Source organism: Apostichopus japonicus, chromosome 12 (genome assembly GCF_037975245.1).
Source record: "Apostichopus japonicus isolate 1M-3 chromosome 12, ASM3797524v1, whole genome shotgun sequence".
Classification (NCBI taxonomy): domain Eukaryota; kingdom Metazoa; phylum Echinodermata; class Holothuroidea; order Aspidochirotida; family Stichopodidae; genus Apostichopus; species Apostichopus japonicus.
In genome coordinates, this window is record NC_092572.1 from 657,501 (window position 1) to 677,715 (window position 20,215).

A 20,215-nucleotide genomic window follows, 5' to 3' on the forward strand; every position below is an offset into this window, starting at 1 on the left:
TTGCTTGAAGTTTTTCACAAAAGACAAGAAACTCAGCAGCAGTGAAACGTCAAGACTATCTTCTTTAGAACAATGACAAACATTTACAAGCGTAGTCGACTTTATTGTTTGATTTGTAAAAATCCTTCAAAAATACTTGAGTACAAGTATCCAGATGCTAATTTATCTCACCAAACGAATTTATTTTAATAAATTGTTATATTTTACAAGTTTACTATGGGTGCAAATCGTCATTGTAATTTCCTTTTAACATGTCCGATGGTAGTGATGTCCTTTCAACTGTCCGATGGTAGTAATGTCCTGACCATATGTCTGATGGTAGTAATGTCCTTTTCACCACATGTCCGATGGTAGTAATGTCCTATTCAACTTTCCGATGGTAGTAATGTCCTTTTCCACATGTCCGATGGTAGTAATGTCCTTTCCACATGCCCGATGGTAATACTGTCCTTTTCACCACATATTGTCCTTTCCACATGTACGATGGTAGCAATATGTCCTTTCAACTGTCCGATGGTAGTAAAGTCCTTTCCATATGTCTGATGGTAGTAATGTCCTTTTCCACATAGTAATGTCCTTTCCACATGCCTGATGCGTAATGTCCTTTTCAAATTTCCGATGGTAGTAATGTCCTTTCCATATGTTCAATGTAGCAATGTTCTTTCCACATGTCCGATGGTAGTAGCGGGTCCAAAAGTCCATATCAAATCACCAAATTTTGGCGTATGTTGTAGTTCGACATCTTTGAAAAAGTCCCAAATTTGTGTATGATTGGACCACCATGAAATAAGCATATTCTGAAAATTTCAGTTGCATAATGTTAACTAATATACACACTGTACATATACACCCAGTACAGTGTATGTTTTGTACACACTGTACATACATGTATGTACTGGTTGAAATTCATTTTATAGTAAAGTCTTCTAATTCAACCAATTGTATATGTACAGTGTGTATATTAGTGTTAGGTTTAAACATAGTCTTCTGGTGTGGCAGTAATGAGTGTCCGGGCGTCCGTAGGACACTTATTACTAGGAAATAGTGTCTCATTTGCGTGAATAGTGTCTCAGGGACACTTTCCCTTGCATTCTACGCCACCGTGGAAAGTGTCCGGGTTCTCTTCAAAGAGCTTTAACGTGGTTCTGTTGAGTGACAAACACTTCTGGCCCTATCTACGTTCCCTTATTACTTAAAAGGAGGTAATTTACTAGCGAAGACCAGGTTGACAATGTTATATATCGGTCAGCATGCACCCTCAAAACTCGGTTAAAGTATAACTAATACTTCGAGTGTCGACTGTTGTGGGAAGAGGCGGCAAAATGTTATTATTATCATGGAGACTACACTCCAGAGGGACGCTGTCCGCTCTATTTCGATCGTCGACTGTCAGAAGGCTGCATAATGAATGTAAAATTTATCTTCCGAACTAATTAGTCATGTCTGTCTGACTCTGCTGCTTATCAATCGTTACTACCATTAGGGTAGTTGTTTGGAAGGTCGGAATTTCTAAACGTTGGAGAAAGATCAACCATGTAGGTCGAAGGTAAATGTATTTTAACCGATACGCGTCGGCGATAGTTCCCCGCCATCCGGAGCATGGATGTCAAATCCGGGGTCAGAGCAGGGAGTTGTTATGGGAAAACTCCCTGGTCAGAGTCAATATATTTTATTCAGTACGCGGGAAATGTGGAAATCTCCCGCTCTACGTTCTAGGTGTGACATGCGTATTTGCATTCTACTGTAAAATGTATACTGCTGTTTACTCAGTGAAGTAAGCCGAATGTGCCGTCTACGTCGTTACATGTCGCAGGCCCAAAATTTCTTAGTAGCTGCATATATGAGTTGAGACCGTTAACTTACTTAGCCCGATCTGATATTACAAGATGACTTCTCCTGACCTGGATACCGATGACGAGTAGGCCTCCATTATCTTTGGAAAATATTTTTCGTCAGGACTGTACCCTGAAAAGTCTACGATAAATCTAGAAAGATCGATAAGGGGAAGATCGAAGAGTTTTAGACTGACGGGAGATGCCGATCTAGTTTACGTCGGCCCACATGGCAACGAAGATTAAAGCTTACAAGAAGGGTTTGGCGGTAAGTGTATTATTTGTTTATTTGTATAAAACTTTTTCTGAAGAGCAATGCAGGAGGTGATCTCTGTGAAGAGTCACTTGTAAAAGAGAGATGGCGTGTTTATACAGAGGACTTGTACAGAAGTGATCACAATATCACCACACAATTTACGGAAGGGATCTACGAAGAGGAAGCACCGATAATTGAGGAAGAAGTCAGAAAAGCTGTAAAGTCACTAGCGAATGGAAAGTCTCCAGGATCGGACGAATTACCCATTGAACTCTTTAAGGAAGTGGGTGAAGAGGGTGTAATAGTACTAACTGTAATTTGTCAGCGAATCTGGTGCACTGGTGTTTGGCCAAAAAGATGGAAGGAATCCATATACATCCCGATTCCGAAGAAAGGTGACCCCCGAATTTGCTCAAACAACCGAACGATAGCACTGATCTCACATGCAAGTAAAGTCATGCTGAAGGTAATTCAACACAGACTAGAGGGATATATGGAACGCGAAATGTCAATCGAACAAGCAGGCTTCCGGAAAGGCAGAGGCACTCGGGACCAAATTGCCAACCTTAGATGGATTTTGGAAAGGTCAAGAGAGTTCCAGCGTCCCGTTTATATGTGTTTCATAGACTACAGTAAAGCTTTTGATTGTGTTGACCATCCAACACTGTGGACCATGTTGACGGAAATGGGAATTCCCAAGCACATAGTACATGTGATTAAATCATTATATAATGAACAGGAAGCGAAAGTTCGAACCGAATATGGGGATACAGAAAATTTCAACATCGGCAAGGGAGTTCGACAGGGGTGTATCCTTTCACCTTACCTTTTCAACCTTTATAGCGAGTACATAATGAGACAAGCCAATCTAGACAATGTAGAGCTAGGGGTGAAGATAGGTGGCAGAAGAGTCAACAACCTCAGATATGCTGATGACACCACACTGCTCGCAGAAAGCAAAGAAGACCTCCTTAATCTGATGGAACGTGTGCAGGCACATAGCACTCAGGCTGGGCTACACCTGAACCTAAAGAAGACCAAGGTTATGTGCACAGAGGAGCTGGACGAAATTATTTTGGGTGGAAACAAAGTTGAAATAGTACACGACTTTAACTTTCTCGGTTCTAGAATTGATGACAATGGTACCTGTAAGGGGGAGATTTTGAGACGGTTAGCTCTTGGAAGAGCTGCTGTGACGGGGTTAAACAAGATCTGGAGGGACAAAGCAATCTCATTATTAACGAAGAGTCAACTGATGAAAGTACTAGTTTTCCCAGTTGTGCTCTATGGGAGTGAATCATGGACAATAACAAAGGGAATGAGGGAAAGAATAGACAGTTTTGAATTATGGTGCTGGCGCAGGCTATTGAGAGTCCCTTGGACTGCACATAGAACAAACATCTCGATTGTGGAACAAATAAAACCCTCACTTCCACTGGAAGCACAGATCCTGAGGCAACAACTAAATTTTTTCGGTCATATCATGCGTGCTGACGACTCTCTGGAAAAATCATTAATGGTGGGAATGGGTGATGGATCACGAAAGAGGGGCAGGCCACGTGCACGATGGATGGATGGTGTCAAGCAGGCGACTGGGTTGACTCTGGATAGACTTCGAGGGGCAACCAGGAGCCGGCAGGATTGGAGGATTAAAGTCATGGTCATCACCAGGGGTCGAACACGACTCGACGGCACAAGGTGACAAGGTGATAAAACTTTTAGGAATTATTTCCACTGTAGAAATGATTCCCTAGATATGCATATAACTTGAACTAAGTGCATTGGCCATTTGGGCCTTGCAGATTATAGGTATATTTTATTATTTGTAATCACCTAAGAGTAGAACTGAAAAGTCTAAACTCTATTAGCGTTAGAGAATATCGTGATGCATTATTAGTCGGCAAGACACGAATAGTATTGGGCTACTATAGGCTAGCCTACTGTAGCCAGTGTTCGATTTTTCCGGTATCGCATCGCAAAATGCGATCCAAAACGACAAACTTGCGAGACGTTTCCAAATCAGCATCGCACATTGTGCCGATTTGTGCGATACAAATTCCTAGTCAGATTTGGGAGCAAACACTCAAACCTTAACTTACGAACTTCTACACAATGTAGAAGTTATAATTTATTGAGTTTATACTCAATGTACAACTTATTCACTTGACCGTATAGCGAAAAAAAAAACTGAAAAAATAATATCCTACCATAGTTAAGTGTAAAGCAAATAGCCTAACCACCTCGGCGGTTACGGATCTCACGTAACGAAAAGGTTCCCTGGCAACGTGCCAAAAAATGTTAACAAACAGGTGTTACACAGGGGATGAGCTCACAGTTGTTGGGAAGGTACCTGGGCAAATTCGCAGCACATGTACCGTGGTACAGTAGTTGGGTATAGGGTTAAACACTGCAGTTGTAAAAATGTACGCATAGTGCACGCTATTCATTGTTAGGCAGTCTAGAAACGGGGCTTTGCTGAACGTTGTTTGTTTCATAATATCGGAAGTTTTGTAAGTTGCACTTTTTAAAGATTGAAAGACAGATTAAATCTCTTTTCATTTTATAACATAATATAGCTACTTTAACTTGTCATTTTAAAATTTCATCAGTTTCGTGACAATTTAAATAAAAAAAGTTGTCAGTATTTTGCATCCTCAACTGCGAATTTTTTCATCGCCAGACATCGCAAAAAATGACAACAATTTTCGGGGGCTTTCGCCCCCAGGTTCCCCACGAGGGTTCTACCCCATGACCCCACCATAGCCCTAAGACGGGCCCCTGGACACCACGCCTTTATGCTCGCACGTTACGCGTGCTAGGCAGGCGAACACCGGCGGGAAATCGGCAGTGTGTTCGCGGGAAATTGAACAAGGTTTTCCAACACTGCTGAACTGTGCAGTTACTGTATGCATCATGTTCAAGGTTTTCACGGAGGCCTTTGAGGAAATGAATGGTTAGTACAGTGTATATATGCTGCACTAATGCTGTGTGTAGGCCAAGGTTCACGAAGGTCATTGGTTATATTCGCGCGCCGTAGACGTGTTTTTAGATGTTACGGAGAGTCAGGTTTCCATGGATATTAATCGAAAATGAATCTGAGTTTAACTGACGCTAAAGAAATGGATCGTCTTGGGCAGATTAACAAATCATTGCAAGTATAAATAAGTACAGGTAGCTCTGCTGTTAAAAAGAAAAGTTCAATATCGGTTTGCTGTTATCGGCAATTAGGCAAAATTTTACCGATACCGATATGCTGCCGATATTGCAAATATCGGCCGATACCGATATTGAAAACGATTATCGTAGCAACACTAGTATAAATAATAATAAAAAACAAACATTTTCTAGTTAATACATTGATCGCCAACATTTGGTCCGTTTTGTGGTAATTTCAAAACTGCTATTCAATATTGGGGAACTGCTATGCAACAAAAATATTGTATAGCAATTGTCGAAATTTGTTGCTATGCAATTTTTTGGCCATAAGTCGAACACTGACTGTAGCATATGAGTAGGACTTCGAGAGTTATAACCCTTTTTGCAAATAATTTGCTTTATTCAAATTTAAGCCACTCCGATTGGCAATCTCTGAAATAAAGCCTACTTGGTATAATTTTTGTTCCTCTGGTAGCTGCCAAAACTCCCAGATCAGCTGTCAGTTACATATCAGCTGTGTATTGTGTACCCATGCTACCATGAGTATACAAGCTTTTAATTTCAATAATGATTATGTGTTTGAAATTGCTAGGTTAAAAAAAAAAAATCTTCAGGATAGGACTTTTCAGATTTTCTGAAAGATATGTCCTGGGATTAGTCCCCTTACTAGTTAAAACACAAGGTAGCAAGGGAGAGGGGGGGGGGGGGGGGTCCCTGTCTTGTCCATTTGGAGGATCAATTAAATTAATGAGTGTTACTTTATTATCTCTTTCTTTTTAGAGGTTTTCCCATATTTTTTTAATATATTGGTGCCGGGATGTGCACAGACACTGCAGCAGGTCGAATATATGCTATAGGTAATCAGTTGGCCACCTGCCCATCACTTCATTGTCAGAAGGTTAGCTGTGTTGGCTAATAATTTTTAATAAGTTTAATGGGCCTTTCTGCTGGTGATATTTTAATTATGCAAGCATGTACATGGTTATGGTATGAATATTCATTAAACATTCTTCCACAGTAATTAAGGTTGTTAATATATGCACAAAACAATGTTGCAATTAAATTAGTGCAGGTTAAACCATGTAGCTATAAACCTGGGATTATAGCTCCATGGACCAAGTTTATATCATTTATATTAAATTTGCAATGTATTATCACATGTAAAACTGCTTGGTGATATACTGTAGTATTGCTAGAATAGTGACCAGAATGGACCTAAAAAACTAATATAGGCCTAGTGTAATCTCTTTGACAAATTTGAGGGTGGGTGAATAAATTTCTATTCAGGAGGATAGCTGGTTGTTGAGAGAAACAATTGAAAAAAGAGCAAATAAAAATGCACAACAATTTGCTTTCGTTTTATCTCACATGTTATCATGAACTTATTTGACCAAATGATAGGAGTATTTTGGTATAAGACCCTTATTTGAAAGAAAGGGATCTGAGAAGGTGGCTAAATCAATAGAAATATCAGGTTCATTTCAATTTCTGTAAGAGTGACTCCTTGTAGGACACGAGTGGGGACAATTTCACCACCTAAGTATTATTTTCATCTGCATTTCAGCAGGAGGCACATGTACACCTGATTTTGATGGAATCTGCAATGGAAGTTGTGTAACATGTTTTTTTTTCAAATACCTATCCTAGCTCATAGGCCTTACATGTTAATGGAATACATATGGACCACCTTATGCGTTCAGCTTATTAATGCTAGGCCTGGGTCGAAAATACTGTTCACAAGCAGCACAGTTATCACTAAATCACTTTGTTTTTTGTCATCTAAAAGCAATATTTGTTTGCATGATTGTAACTGCAAAGTCATTCACCATATGCATATCAAGTTATCAACCGATGCTTAAAGTTTGCATCCCTTTGTTGGCCAGTGCAAGAGTATAAGGAGTATGTGTGGAGATTGTCCAGAGAATGAAAGATCTAGCTCATTCATTTGTTCTTAAAGTTATAATTTACTAAGCATATATTAAAGATGATCATGATGGTGGTACATTCAGTAGACTTAATGACTCGCAGTACTGTCGGGAATTTTCATGTACTGCAGCCATAAACACAAATTTCGCTAAGAACACATTTTGGTATTTTTTTTAGCTGCGTATAATTAAAGCAACAGGAAAACCTTTACATAGGACTTCATAATTATCTGATATGAATTTCAAAATGTAAAGAAAACTGAATTGTGATATGAAGCAAGAATGACACATGAACATAACAGAGTTCAGTAGTTGAATTGTTGTCATAAAGAAGTATCCGAGAAAATGTCCTAAGTACGTACATTCATATGCAGTTCATAACTAAAGTACCAACAGAGCCATAGCCTTTTGTCCAAAATTCATCCCCAATGAACCCATATGCTTATTTCAACATCTATTTAAGTAAATCTTGCTACTTGGTTAATAACCAAGAAGTCTTTCCTTCCATACTGTAACTCTACAGTGTGAATTTCTGTCATTAATATAAAAAATTCTGCAAATTCCCTTCAAAGATTAATTTGTAACATTTCTAAATGCTTACAATATATACATACCAAAGTATATATATAGGTTGTATCAAAGTATGCTTCCTACATCAGTTAGGTGTAACCCTGTCATCTCACTGACAGATTCCAAGGCAATTTTCTGACTAACTATCAATCACTCATCCAGGTACTTATACATCTGTTCCCCCCCCCCCCCACCCCACATTCAAAGGTGATGAAAATGGTTACCAGGCCTATGATAGTCCCTAGTGACAATTACCATCTAGATTGTCAGCTAGATCACTGCATGTGACTTGCATCTCACTTCAGAGATTTCCCATTGGACTTCCATATAACAGCTGGGTTTGACAAGTCAGTAAGTAATAGGTTTGGTAATGAAGAAAAAAATTGGTAACAGAGTCTTCCAGTGTGAGTTACAATAAAAAATAAAAAAAACAATTGAATGTTTAGCATTTTATAAAACTCAGATATAAATCACTTGAACATCAGTTCGTATGATTAGATTGTGTATGGTTCTGAATGCCATTTTACTTCTTTTTTTAGATGGGTGTGGATATGATTGGACCCCTTCCAGAGACCATCAATGGAAATAAGTACATCATATAAACCCTATGTGACTATTTTTCAAAATGGCCAGAGGCTTTTGCTACATGTACAGAAACAAAACAGCAAAAACTGTTGCAAACTTTCTGTTTGAAACCATGGCCAGGTAAATATCCATCTACTTTTGTTTCTACTTTACATGGAATTACTTATGCAGACCTGCATTTGCACTGTTTTAACTGTGACCCAGAAAGCGGCCAAATGGTTACAGGAATTTATAGAAGTTGTTTCTTAAGTTAATGTCAATGAAATGTTAGTGGGATATGGTCAGTGCTTTTAACTTACTTTTTTTTTTTAAATCAGTGCTGAAATGATTTCCTGATTAAACCATGTAGCCATTCTGCAGATGCCAGTAGTTCATTACATTACTCGTAATCAATACTTTAACAATAGTTATTTAAATGTTTCCATTTATTTAGATTTGGGTGCATGAAAATTGTCATCTCAGACCAGACAGGAAAATTTGTTAATGCTCTGAACATGTCCCTGTTTGACATGATAGGGGTAGACCTCAGAGAATCCTCTAGCTACCACCCACAGACCAATGGGCTTGATGAAAGATTCAACCAAACTCTGCAAAGGTCACTCATCAAGGTTGTCAATGAAAACCAACATGACTGAGATGAAATGCTGTCTTCAATTCTCATGGGGTACCATACAGCCAAACATGGTTCAATAGGTCTTTCACCTTTTGCTGTGATGTTTGGAAGGTTTGTAATAATTTAAACCTGCCATTGCTGAATAGAGATTTACATTTGCTAAGGCCATATACAGAGAAAAAGTAATCAGGGATACGAGAGTTTGGACAAATCTTGCATAGCTACACCGTCCTCTGTACGATAAAATCTAATTTGACACATGCCAGGTCCTGGAAAAAACGCTAAATAGAGGACCATCAATAACCCAATTTAAGTTACAATATCTAAACAAATAAATATTAACCCTGTATATGGTACACTCTGCAGCAAGTACAAAATATGAACATTCATTAAACTGTAAATGCATGCCCATTAACTTAAAAGATACATGCAATTAATGCCACTGACATTGGTTTTGTTTTTCATATACTATATATTTATCATAATTGACTGGTATGCAAGTTGGACCTATAACAGCACAGAATATATATAAGGGTTTTATATTTGTGCTGGTTTGAGTATGTGATGTGACTCAAATTTCTGGTTCAATGGTCTTAATAGTGAAAATAAAATATATAAAAATTTATTTATTCTTCAGTCAACAAATTGTTGTGAATAATTGAATGTTAATTTATCTTCATATATCCAGAGAGCCATTGCGACCATTCGACATGGAAAACTCCATTGTCCAACCAGAAGCTCCTACTACAGACTGCAGCGATGCACAGCGGGAGAGGGTTTTTCAACTCATGTCACAGTCGCGGGACATAATCAAAGGTGTTGTGAGAGAAAATATTGGCAAAGCCCAAGAACGGCAAAAAAAAAGAATTTGGATAATAGGCACCAAAAAAGGTAATTATATAATGCTATGTTGTACATTGAAGTTGTAGTTAAATGAATGGCAACATATGCATTGTATTATGATGTTTACGTATATCTGCTGGATTTTATTTTATTCAGAGCTTCGAAGTTGGTTCCAGTGTTCTCGTACGGAATGCTAGAAAGGATGCCCGAAGAGGAGGGAAGCTCGAAAACTCTTGGCTAATTGGGCCGTATGAAGTGAAGGCTGTGAATGAGAAAGTACTGTACACACTTATTAACAGTACCACAGGCCTTCCTCAGAAGAAGAAATTCAATTCAATTTTACTTAAAGAATTTTGCACAAGTAAGATTTCTTTGCAGTATTTTTTTTTGGGGGGGGGGGGGTGGGGAGGAGGAGGATTGGCATGATTCCTCCAGAATTTCCTTAAAAATAATCAGCAACTTAATCAGTTCTGAGTATTTGCTGGCTTATGTGAGGGTAAAGTGCTGTAGCTGTCTTCACACAATAAATCAGTTTCGACTTAATGGCCTAACAAATTAACCATTATTGCCAACAATAATAACGACGGGAATAAGTTAATTAGAAGAAAACTTCAGTTTCCTGACAATTGTTTTCAGAAATTAAATTTCATTTGTTTTAGTTTTGAGAAGATAATTTTATGTGATGTCAGTTTGAAACTCTGCAATTTAATGTTCAACTTCTGAAGAGCAGCTTTCCTGGCTTTGATAATAATCGTAACCTATTCATTCATGCTGGCGTGTGTGTGCGTGTCTTTGTGAAATTGTCAAATTGTGAAACCTTGTAAACATGGTATCTCAATATTGGAAGCTTGGGCAGATCTCGTACTTGGTAAGATAGAGCATAACATTGAGTAAAAGAAACTGTTTGATTTTGTCGGAGGTCATAAAGGTCATTTGAAGTCAAAAAATGCCAAACAGTTACCTCACTCCCCTCTAACCTGTCCCTACACTAACGCACCTTCCTAAACATAATATCTCAGAAGCTTGGAACGATCGCATATTTGGTATGTAATTGTACCACATTGAGTACAGAAGCCTAATGTTGTGGGGCGAGGTCATAGGCGTACGGGACCATATTTTAGTTTGGGAGGGCAGAAAGTTTTGTGCCCGAAAGTTCCTGTGACACTATCTAAGCGGAACGCCATCATCGGTTGGCGTGTAGCGTACAAGAAAATTGTTGGCAAAAAAAGCCTCTTAGATTGCCGGAAATGGCACATCTGAGGCCTTGCAAGTTGCATATAAATATTCTTTATTTTATGATCTCACATTTTAGAAATTTACACTTCCCCAAAAATTTGGCAAATTAGAAGAAGTTAGAAAAAAAAATTGATCGCGCAAAAAGCGTGGTAGCCCAGGTGAGCTGTGCTTACGGTGGTGTTACACGGAAATATTCGGGCATCATGATGCTAAATAAAGAAAATCAATGAATTGTCAGGCAAAAATTTGAAAAAGATTTGGGCAAGCTACTGCATATTTATATATATATATATATATATATATATATATATATATATATATATATATATATATATATATATATATATATATACATATATATATATAGTTTCTCCTCTTAGGCTGCCCACATTTTTCAGGACTTTTGCCCGAATTTCTTGTCCTCTGGAAATTTGTTTTTTAAGACTCCCCCCCCCCCAGGCCTATTTTTACAATTCATGGTTAAGTAAGTTTCCAGTGTGCTATGATTGTGTTCTTTGCTTTGATTCAACAGAGATCTGTTTGCAACAGTTTTTCTTCAAGTTCCACGAAGCAGTTGTATGACCAATTGAAGAAACTCAAAAAGTTTGAAGTACAGTAAGTGTTAAATATTTCATTAAAGTGGGATTATATGCACTCCATAATCATGCAGTTATTGATACCAACCTCAGTGGTAAACATTGGCAGTTACAAGCAAAATTTTGTAGTGCTTAAGCAACTCTCAAAATTCAAGCAGAAACAAATATTGATTAATATTAATGATAAAGGTGCTCTACCTGTTACCTATCATCATCGCTCGGCCAAACGCTTTTAGATGTTTCGCTACTTGTTGCAAACTTTTGTCGTGCTATATAGTAATGATATGTATACTTTCAATGGTTAAGCACTGCATTTAAAGGAACTTTTTATTGAAAAATGGGATCCAGTCCTTCTGGTCATATCATTGTTTGTAAGTTTATCGCCCTAAGCCTTGCCTTGTCATGAATTTTACTTTCTGTGATTGAGTGCTTGAACTGTTGGCCCGTCCTGCCAGAAAATTTGAATCTAACACTGACTTACGTCGAGACGTGACCTTAGTGCTGCATATAGGTCACACTTGATCAGATCTCACTCTAAGCTTGGCCTTGATACAATACACAGGAATGCGTACAGACTTCAATAGGCTATCAACTTGCCATACTGTATATCTGAATGCTCGCATGCTCAAGGAGGATCAGATCCCACACTTGGGGATTCAAGTTGCTATACTCTGAATAATCGCATGCTTAAGGAGGATCAAGCAGACCCCACAAATGAGGTGATCAACTTGCTAGTCTGAATCTTACATGCTCAAGTAGGACGAGACCTACAAGGGCGATCAACTTGCTATAGTTTGCATTCTCGCATGCTCAAGGATGATCAGACCCTACAATTTGGGTGATCAACGTCCTATAGTATAAATTATTGCATGGTTAAGGAGGATCAGACCCACAAGGGCGAACAACACGCTAGTCTGAATATACTCCATACATGTTCACAGTGGATCAGACCCACAATCGGGGGATCAATTTGCTACAGTCTGAATGCTCGCATGCTCATGGAGGATCAGATCTGCATTTGTGGCAATAAACAATATTGCTAGTCTGAATGCTTCACCTTGTTATTACCGAATGCTGCAAGATACATTAATTTTAAGTACCCATTTGTAATGATTGCTGAAATCATGTTTTCACAGTAATATTTACTTTCTATTTAATTTCTGTAACTTTGAAGCAATGCTTACTATTCATGCGTCCTTTTCTGCAGGCTAATACCTCAATGACGTTCTTGTCTCTCATGCTGTTGACCATCTCTACCACCTTGTCACAGGTTGCACCGAAACAGAAGCTGAAGCAGCCTGTAGTCAACTCCGTAAAAGCTTACCAAAGTAATGATCCTGATGCACAATTATCTTTTCAATATGATATGTGGTGTAAACATGCATTTTTTTAGCTTGAATGTGGTTACTTATTAACTTCTCTATTCAGTCAATAATTTTAAACTTTTATGTATAGGTATAGGTTGGTGCCAAGGGTTAGAGCATTTCACCAGGATAGGAAGGGAGGCTATCCAAGCTGAATATGATGAGGTTGTAGATGATCAGGTGTTTGAGTATAACAACCAGTGGTTAAGACAAGAACTTGATAATTTATGATAAAAAGGTTTCTTTCTTTCATGCATATCGTTATTGTTTGTCCCCCACCCCCACTGATAGACAATTCCAGAAAAAAAATCCCGCTTAAAGTTTAAGTATGTTTATATGTGCAAGATAGATTAAAAACAGCAAGCAACAAGAAAAACAAAGCATAAATGCCGTCAGATAGCACTTTTTGGAACCGGCAATAAGTGTCCTTATATTAAGCAATATTTAATTCACACATTCCCTCTGTTCAAACCACACTAGATTGGTTTCAATTCAATTCATAACCCCCCCCCCTCTCATACACACACTTCCTCCCCCTCCATGTATATCAAAGGGTCTGTTTTTCTCCCCCTGACAAGGAGGAAAATGTGCACACAATTAGTATACTGAATAGAATTAGTATTTCTATTATCTTATAATGCATTTAGTAATGGCATTGTAAGGTTGAATCAAGAGCAATGTTCCCAGAGAACTCCAGTCAGAATGATGGTATAAGTAAATCCTGGGATTGTTTTTGTTGATTGTGAAGTTCAAAGGACTCTAAGGTGACAAAATTCTAACAAAAGTCTCACATAACAAGCATATATTTTACCACACGTAGAAAGTAAGTTGTTCTATTGGTAGTTGTAATCTATAAACTCATGTGTCACATCCAGGACAGTAAATGGCAGTTAGTTCGTCTTTCTTCAGGTAAATGGAATTTTTACATTCACCATCTAATTTTTTAAATTCTGTTCTGCTATGCTTTGCTTTGCTTTGGTCACACGAGTAGGTACTAATTAACAGAAAACTGGCTAAAACAAGCAGAACAATTATCTTTCCAAGATGAGGGAAGCCAGCTCACTTGATATAGCATACATTCATTGTTAGTTCTAAGCATAAACTTAGAGTCGTGACGGTATGGGTTAGAAAAAAATGATTTGTCATATTGCGTCATCTCAATATCAATGCTTAATTTTTTTGCTGATTTAATAAACCTATGCGTTAATACTTGTGTGTGCGGTATGACACCTGGCTTCAAACACGCTATCTCTAGAAGGGAAGCTTGGAAAATGTAAGATTTAGTATGTATGTGAATCATATTGATTATATCCTGTATTTTTTGGGTGGATGTCAAAGGGTAAACAGGGTTCAAGTTGTGAAAACCTTGTAAAAATTATAAGTTCAAGAAAGGAAGCTGAACAGATATCATATTTAGTCTGTAAGTATACCACATGGCTAAAAGAGGCCTTTGTTATTGTGGAGATTAACAGTGGTCAAATTTTGTAAACCTTTAAAACTTGATATCTCAAGATGAGGAAGCTGGAAGAAATCTCATATTTACTGTAGTATGTATCACATTGAGTGAGTACAAGCAGGCTATCAGTGGTCATTTGTGTCAGCATCTGTCATTGTGAATATACTGTTTGTCACTTCTTGCTGTATTACTAAGATCAAGTGTGTCAGTATGTCCCATTCATATGAAATGATACTCATGTTGGATCATAGAAACCACAGTCTGGTTTATGCATACATGCTACTTGACAGCTGTCCTCATATGCCATTCAAGTATATCAAGACAAGTAACAACTGGGATATAGTTTCTTTATCTGTGATGCATTATGTAGTTGTTGCAACTGAATAAGCGTTTTCGTAGAAAAGGTCTTGTATCATGTAAGTTAACTAAAATCTCAATTAAAGATGCAGAAGTAGAACGCACTCATCATACAGTATATCTAGGTGTTTGTATTGATGACAAACTAAGTTTCACTGGTCATATAAGCAGAATACTTAAACGGTGTACTTCATAGTCTCAACTCTATCGTATATAGTTCCATATTTTCATGTTGATGTAAGCAAAAGAGTTTTTACTGCCAATATCTTACCACACCTAATATATGCTGTTTCTGCTTGGTATCACTTTTTACTAATTAAAGATAATAAGAGAATTTTTTTTTTTAAGTATTGTTCTAGAATTTTTAATATAGATTTTAACTTTCTTATGAGTACTGTAAACAATGCTGCTAAAAATGATTCATTAGAAGTGTAAATTGCATACAGAGAAATGACAGACATTCTTTGCATACCGAACTTAACTCTCTACTTCGAGAAACTACTAGGTATAATCTGAGAAACAAAGCAATAACACCAAAATTCAGAATTAATGTGTATAGATAGTTTTATAGTTTTATTTATCTTGCTGCTATTTTATTTACAAAATGGTAATCTGGATAATTTATTGTAGACAGCTGCACTTGTACGTTTTGTATATATATATGTGTGTGTGTGTATGCGTGTATGTATGTGTGTATATATGTATATGTATGTATGTGTATGTATGTGTATTTTTATTTTCAGTGTTGACTGGCCTTGGATGCTCCCCAGTAAAGGATTCAGGTGATTATACTGTTGACTGTGTCAAGACCAAACTTTTAGTGCAAAGAATATTTATTTAATGTCAAAGGAAAAGGTGGGCCAAATATGTAGACAAAAGCAAGAGAAATGTTAACTGATACCAAGTTGTGTGAATTGTGTACAAATATGATTTTACTAGCTTCAGCTTGCATTTCCCAATTAGCCCTAATTGATTTTTTTTCTTTTCCAACATTTGAACAATAGTCATTGAGATACTTTGACTAACACTAAACAATCTGAGTGTAGTAGAACTGGTTCTCACACAGCCTCCTTTCCCAGTATTTATGTTAAGCCTGATACTTAGTGTGACCAGCAGCATGTCATTTGAAGGTAGTCTGTATAGGCCACAAAGTTGTATTGTTACATCAAGAAGTACATTCCTTGAGGTCTTTATAATCTCCAAATTTTCTCAGACATTTTAAAAGAACATGCAAAAGGACAGAATGTCCCAGTGAGGTAAATTTCCTACAGGTGGTACAAAAACAGTTTAATAATTTTGACCATAGGTGACCATATTTTAGTATCTGGCATATTTGAAGCCAATACATAACTTTCAGCTGATTTTTGTTGAAAATAATTGATATAGCTTAGAGGCCTTTATGCCCATTAACAATGCATAGTAGCAACAAACGTTTCTGGTGTTTATCAATACCAGTTGTGCATGGTGAGATATTCGTTTGGAAATACCTTCTAATGAATAATGCACTGCCTGACTGTGCAGGCAATATATCATGATTCGATGGTTGACATGTCATGAACACACGAAAACACCCTATACAAACCCTCTGCTCCTATACCATATGATTTTATATTGCTTCCCAAGTACCATTTCCAACCAGCTAGGCATTGCCCAATCTTAAAATATATCACATGAAAAGGAATTTCCAAGTATTTTCACCATAGTTAACATTCACAGCCTGTCGATAATTGGATTAACAATAGTCTACCTTTAATTGATTGCCTAACCAAATACTGCTAGGCTACAACTGTGGACGCCAAAGCATGGTTTACTTTGATTTATGTAACCTTTTTTTCCCATGTGAATGTCATTTTGTCTTGAGATCCCCAAGATTTCAAAAGTTACTAGATGTGAGGCTATCTGTTATTGTCAATGGTTGTCAAGCATTAGTATTAAAAGTAGAAGGGAAATTGGATGATTTTTATAAAACAAAGTATTTGAAACAGCTTGTACTAAAAATAAAGAAACAGATACATTTGTTCTATGTCACAATAGACGTAGGATGTTGCACGAATCTTGCAGCACTTTTGTCATTTTTTAGAAATGTATTTATCTTATGCAGCAGAGAACATGAAGGAGAATTAAATTTGCAATAAATTTTAAATTAAATTGATATTTCCATTCATTTGTGTCTGTCCAAATAGTATCATGCAAGAAATCATTAATGACCATATATTTCAGCCGTTCATCATGTAGAGAAATTGGTCTTAAGTTCCCCTATAAATCCTGCCATTAAGAAATGCAATTAAGATGAAAGGCATACTCCAAAGAAGCCTTGCTGTCCTGATGCTTTTGCACTACGTTTCCATACAGAAGAGCTTGTAGGACACATTTATCCGTGCTATTCTCTCATCCTGTCCGCGCGGACAGAAAAGCACCACACACGGACGTTTTTTCCTAGTTAATAGTGTCCGTCCGGACAGATAATACTGTCCGCCGGACACAATTCCCCCCGAGAAAGTTGTCCTACGGACACAATTCCCGTGGAATAGTGTCCGTGAGACGCCCGGACACTATTCCCTGTCACACTGGCACTCATGGCACTCTGTACATATACACCCAGTACAGTGTATGTACTGTACACACTGTATATACATATGTATGTACGGGTTGAAATTCATTTTATAAGTCTTCTACTTAAATGAATTCAACCAGGAGCAGACAAGTATATTGCAAATAGTATTTTTAATATGAAATTAAAAACTGCACAGTATTGAATTGAATGACCTTGAAGTACAATACAGGCTCAAAACACATGGAACATCAAAACAGGCAAAAACGTTTTTTGTAAAAATCCCAAACTTGAGGATTTTTCATTTCGAAATAAGGCAAACTACCCTCCTGAAATATTTTGTACAAACTGGGTTGCACTATATCTCTTCCAGAAAAAAATTAGCAGATTTTTTTTTTTCAACATGACGCGGTTTGAGTTACTGGCCGTCAAAGACGACCTCTTTTGTACATCGGAGCAACAACTTCATCCATCAATATTAAGAACAGCTAGAACCCTGAAATTTGTTTAGGTGTAAGAACTTTATTCTTTTAATTAAAGTATACAACCCTGACAGCTCGAACATTGTTACTTTGGTAAAATATTGACATCAAAACCCCTACCTCATGCTGAGTCGCAGCATGAAATAGCAACTTTAGAGTGGCACAACTTGCAAATATATTTTAGGAAAGCATTGTAATCATTATTTTGTATTGCTTGTACTGGACATAATAACCTCTGAAAAAATTAAGTACCCTGAAGCAATGGTTTAGGAGCAATTCATTACTTAAAATAGCACATTTTTTAGTGAAAAGAACAAAAATGGAATATTTTGACAGTTGACTTAACTCCACAAGACAATATTTTTGTAGCCTCTATAGGAATCTGTAATAGAAAGGTAGTAGAATGTTTAATTGCTGAGAAATGAGACTTCAAAAGCCAAGAAAATGCCAAAATGTCATGGTGGCGACAAATTGCGGAATTTCAAAGTGTGATAAATCAGCCAATTGTAAAGCAATACAACTGAAATTTTAGAATATGCTTATTTCATAGTGGTCCAATCATATAAAAAATTTGGGAATTTTTGGAGAGGGTGCAGCAAAAGCCATCCGTGGTTTGACACGGAATGACCCATTTGGTCCTTTTCACATGTCCGATGGTAGTAATGTTCTTTCCATATGTAAGATGGGAGTAATGTCCTTTCCACATGTCCTATGGTAGTCACGTCCTTTTCACCAGTCCGATGGTAGTAATGTCATTTCCATATGTCCGATGGTAGCAAATGTCCTTTTCCACATAGTAGTGTCCTTTCCGTCTTTCCGATGGTAGTAATTTCCTTTCCACATGTCCGATGGCAGTAATGTCCTGTCCTTATGTCCGATGGTAGTAACGTCATTTCAAACTGTCCGATGGTAGTAATGTCCTTTCCACATTTCCGATGGTACTTATGTCCTTTCCACATGTCCTATGGTAGTCACGTACTTTTCACCAGTCCGATGGTAGTAATGTCATTTCCAGATGTCCGATGGTAGCAAATGTCCTTTTCCACATAGTAATGTCCTTTCCATCTTTCCGATGGTAGTAATTTCCTTTCCACATGTCCGATGGCAGTAATGTCCTGTCCTTATGTCCGATGGTAGTAACGTCTTTTCGAACTGTCCGATGGTAGTAATGTCCTTTTCACATTTCCGATGGTAGTAATGTCCTTTCCACTTGTCCGATGGTAGTAATATCCTTTTCGACTGTCGTTTTTATTTATTTATTTTTTTAATTTAATGTCATGCTAATATTTCAATTAGAATTATGTAACTGTTTTATTTCTAGCATATTTATAATGTATGCACCTTAATGTCACTGACAAACCAAAAAGGCGAAAATGCAACACTTTTATACAAACGCAAAAATTCTATCTCCATTTTTTAGCTCTATAACATTAGAATAACTGAACCAAATGCTGAAGCATGCTTTACATTAACCTAAACTATACTTATTATCATGTAAAATTTACATCTTCTGCAAAACGATTGTCTTGGCTGGCTCATCATTGATATGATATGATGCTCTCTCTTCTACACATCTGCACAACTTAGCTTCAACACATTGTGACGACAGGATCTGAAATTGACGAGGGCTAAGAGCTTGGATTTCACTCATGGATGTCTCGGCAACATTAAAAATGATGTATCCACCTAAAGAAAGAATGGAACAATACTGTACAGTAAACAACAAATAAAGTATAAGCGGGTCCATACAATCAAATATTTTCTTTCAAACTATTCAGAAGAATTAAACATTGATGCACTGTTCCACTTCAAAATTGATATGTTGCTCCAGTCAATGTTATTGTTAATAGTATTTTGATCGTTAGATTGTGCAATAACTTGTGATGTCAACATGTGCAATGCATCAAATTCTTCCGTTTGTTTTCTTTCTTTAAAAAAAATCCATACTTGATACCATTCTTTATTTAGTTGAAGTCACCTCCTTTGCCTAAAACCTCCTAATCACGTTGAATATTTCTCAAGATTGATAATTATGTAAACTGTGAAGGAAAGACACATGTTTAGGTGTAGTCCATGTATGACCTGACAGATAATTGATCAACGGCATCAACCTAGAATAGTGAATAAATTGCAAGTTTTGATATCTCAACGACGAAACAAGCTTACACATATGACGCAGAAGAAATACTTGTATTTCAATCTTAGAGTTCGCTAATTCTTTAAATACAGGCAACAAGTTAGAGGTTTTAATCTGTCTTCGTATACAATCCAAACACATGGTTCTCTTAATCTAAAAGCCTCGGCAGTTTTCGTTTGTATCCAAGTACGTTTGCTGCTTTACATCTAGCATGTTTAAATTTATTGCAAAAGAAAGCATTTTCATGTTTTGTGTA

The 20,215-nt window shown here is 37.2% G+C and overlaps 1 long non-coding RNA gene across 3 annotated transcripts in view; it reads left to right on the forward strand.

Annotated features, from left to right (window-relative positions):
* Positions 1 to 17,368, forward strand: part of LOC139977045 (uncharacterized) — a 17,748-nt gene extending 380 nt beyond the window's left edge. The window contains exons 1-7 of one of the 3 annotated variants that reach the window (XR_011796405.1): positions 5,945 to 6,142; positions 8,279 to 8,444; positions 8,758 to 9,048; positions 9,626 to 9,828; positions 9,937 to 10,141; positions 11,549 to 11,631; positions 12,820 to 17,368. This is a non-coding gene — a long non-coding RNA (uncharacterized lncRNA). Of the gene's footprint in view, positions 2,101 to 5,944; positions 6,143 to 8,278; positions 8,445 to 8,757; positions 9,049 to 9,625; positions 9,829 to 9,936; positions 10,142 to 11,548; positions 12,786 to 12,819 lie in introns of those variants that run through there. The other 2 variants (XR_011796404.1, XR_011796403.1) reach the window with 2 other exon arrangements.
* The last annotated feature ends 2,847 nt before the right edge of the window (positions 17,369 to 20,215 follow it).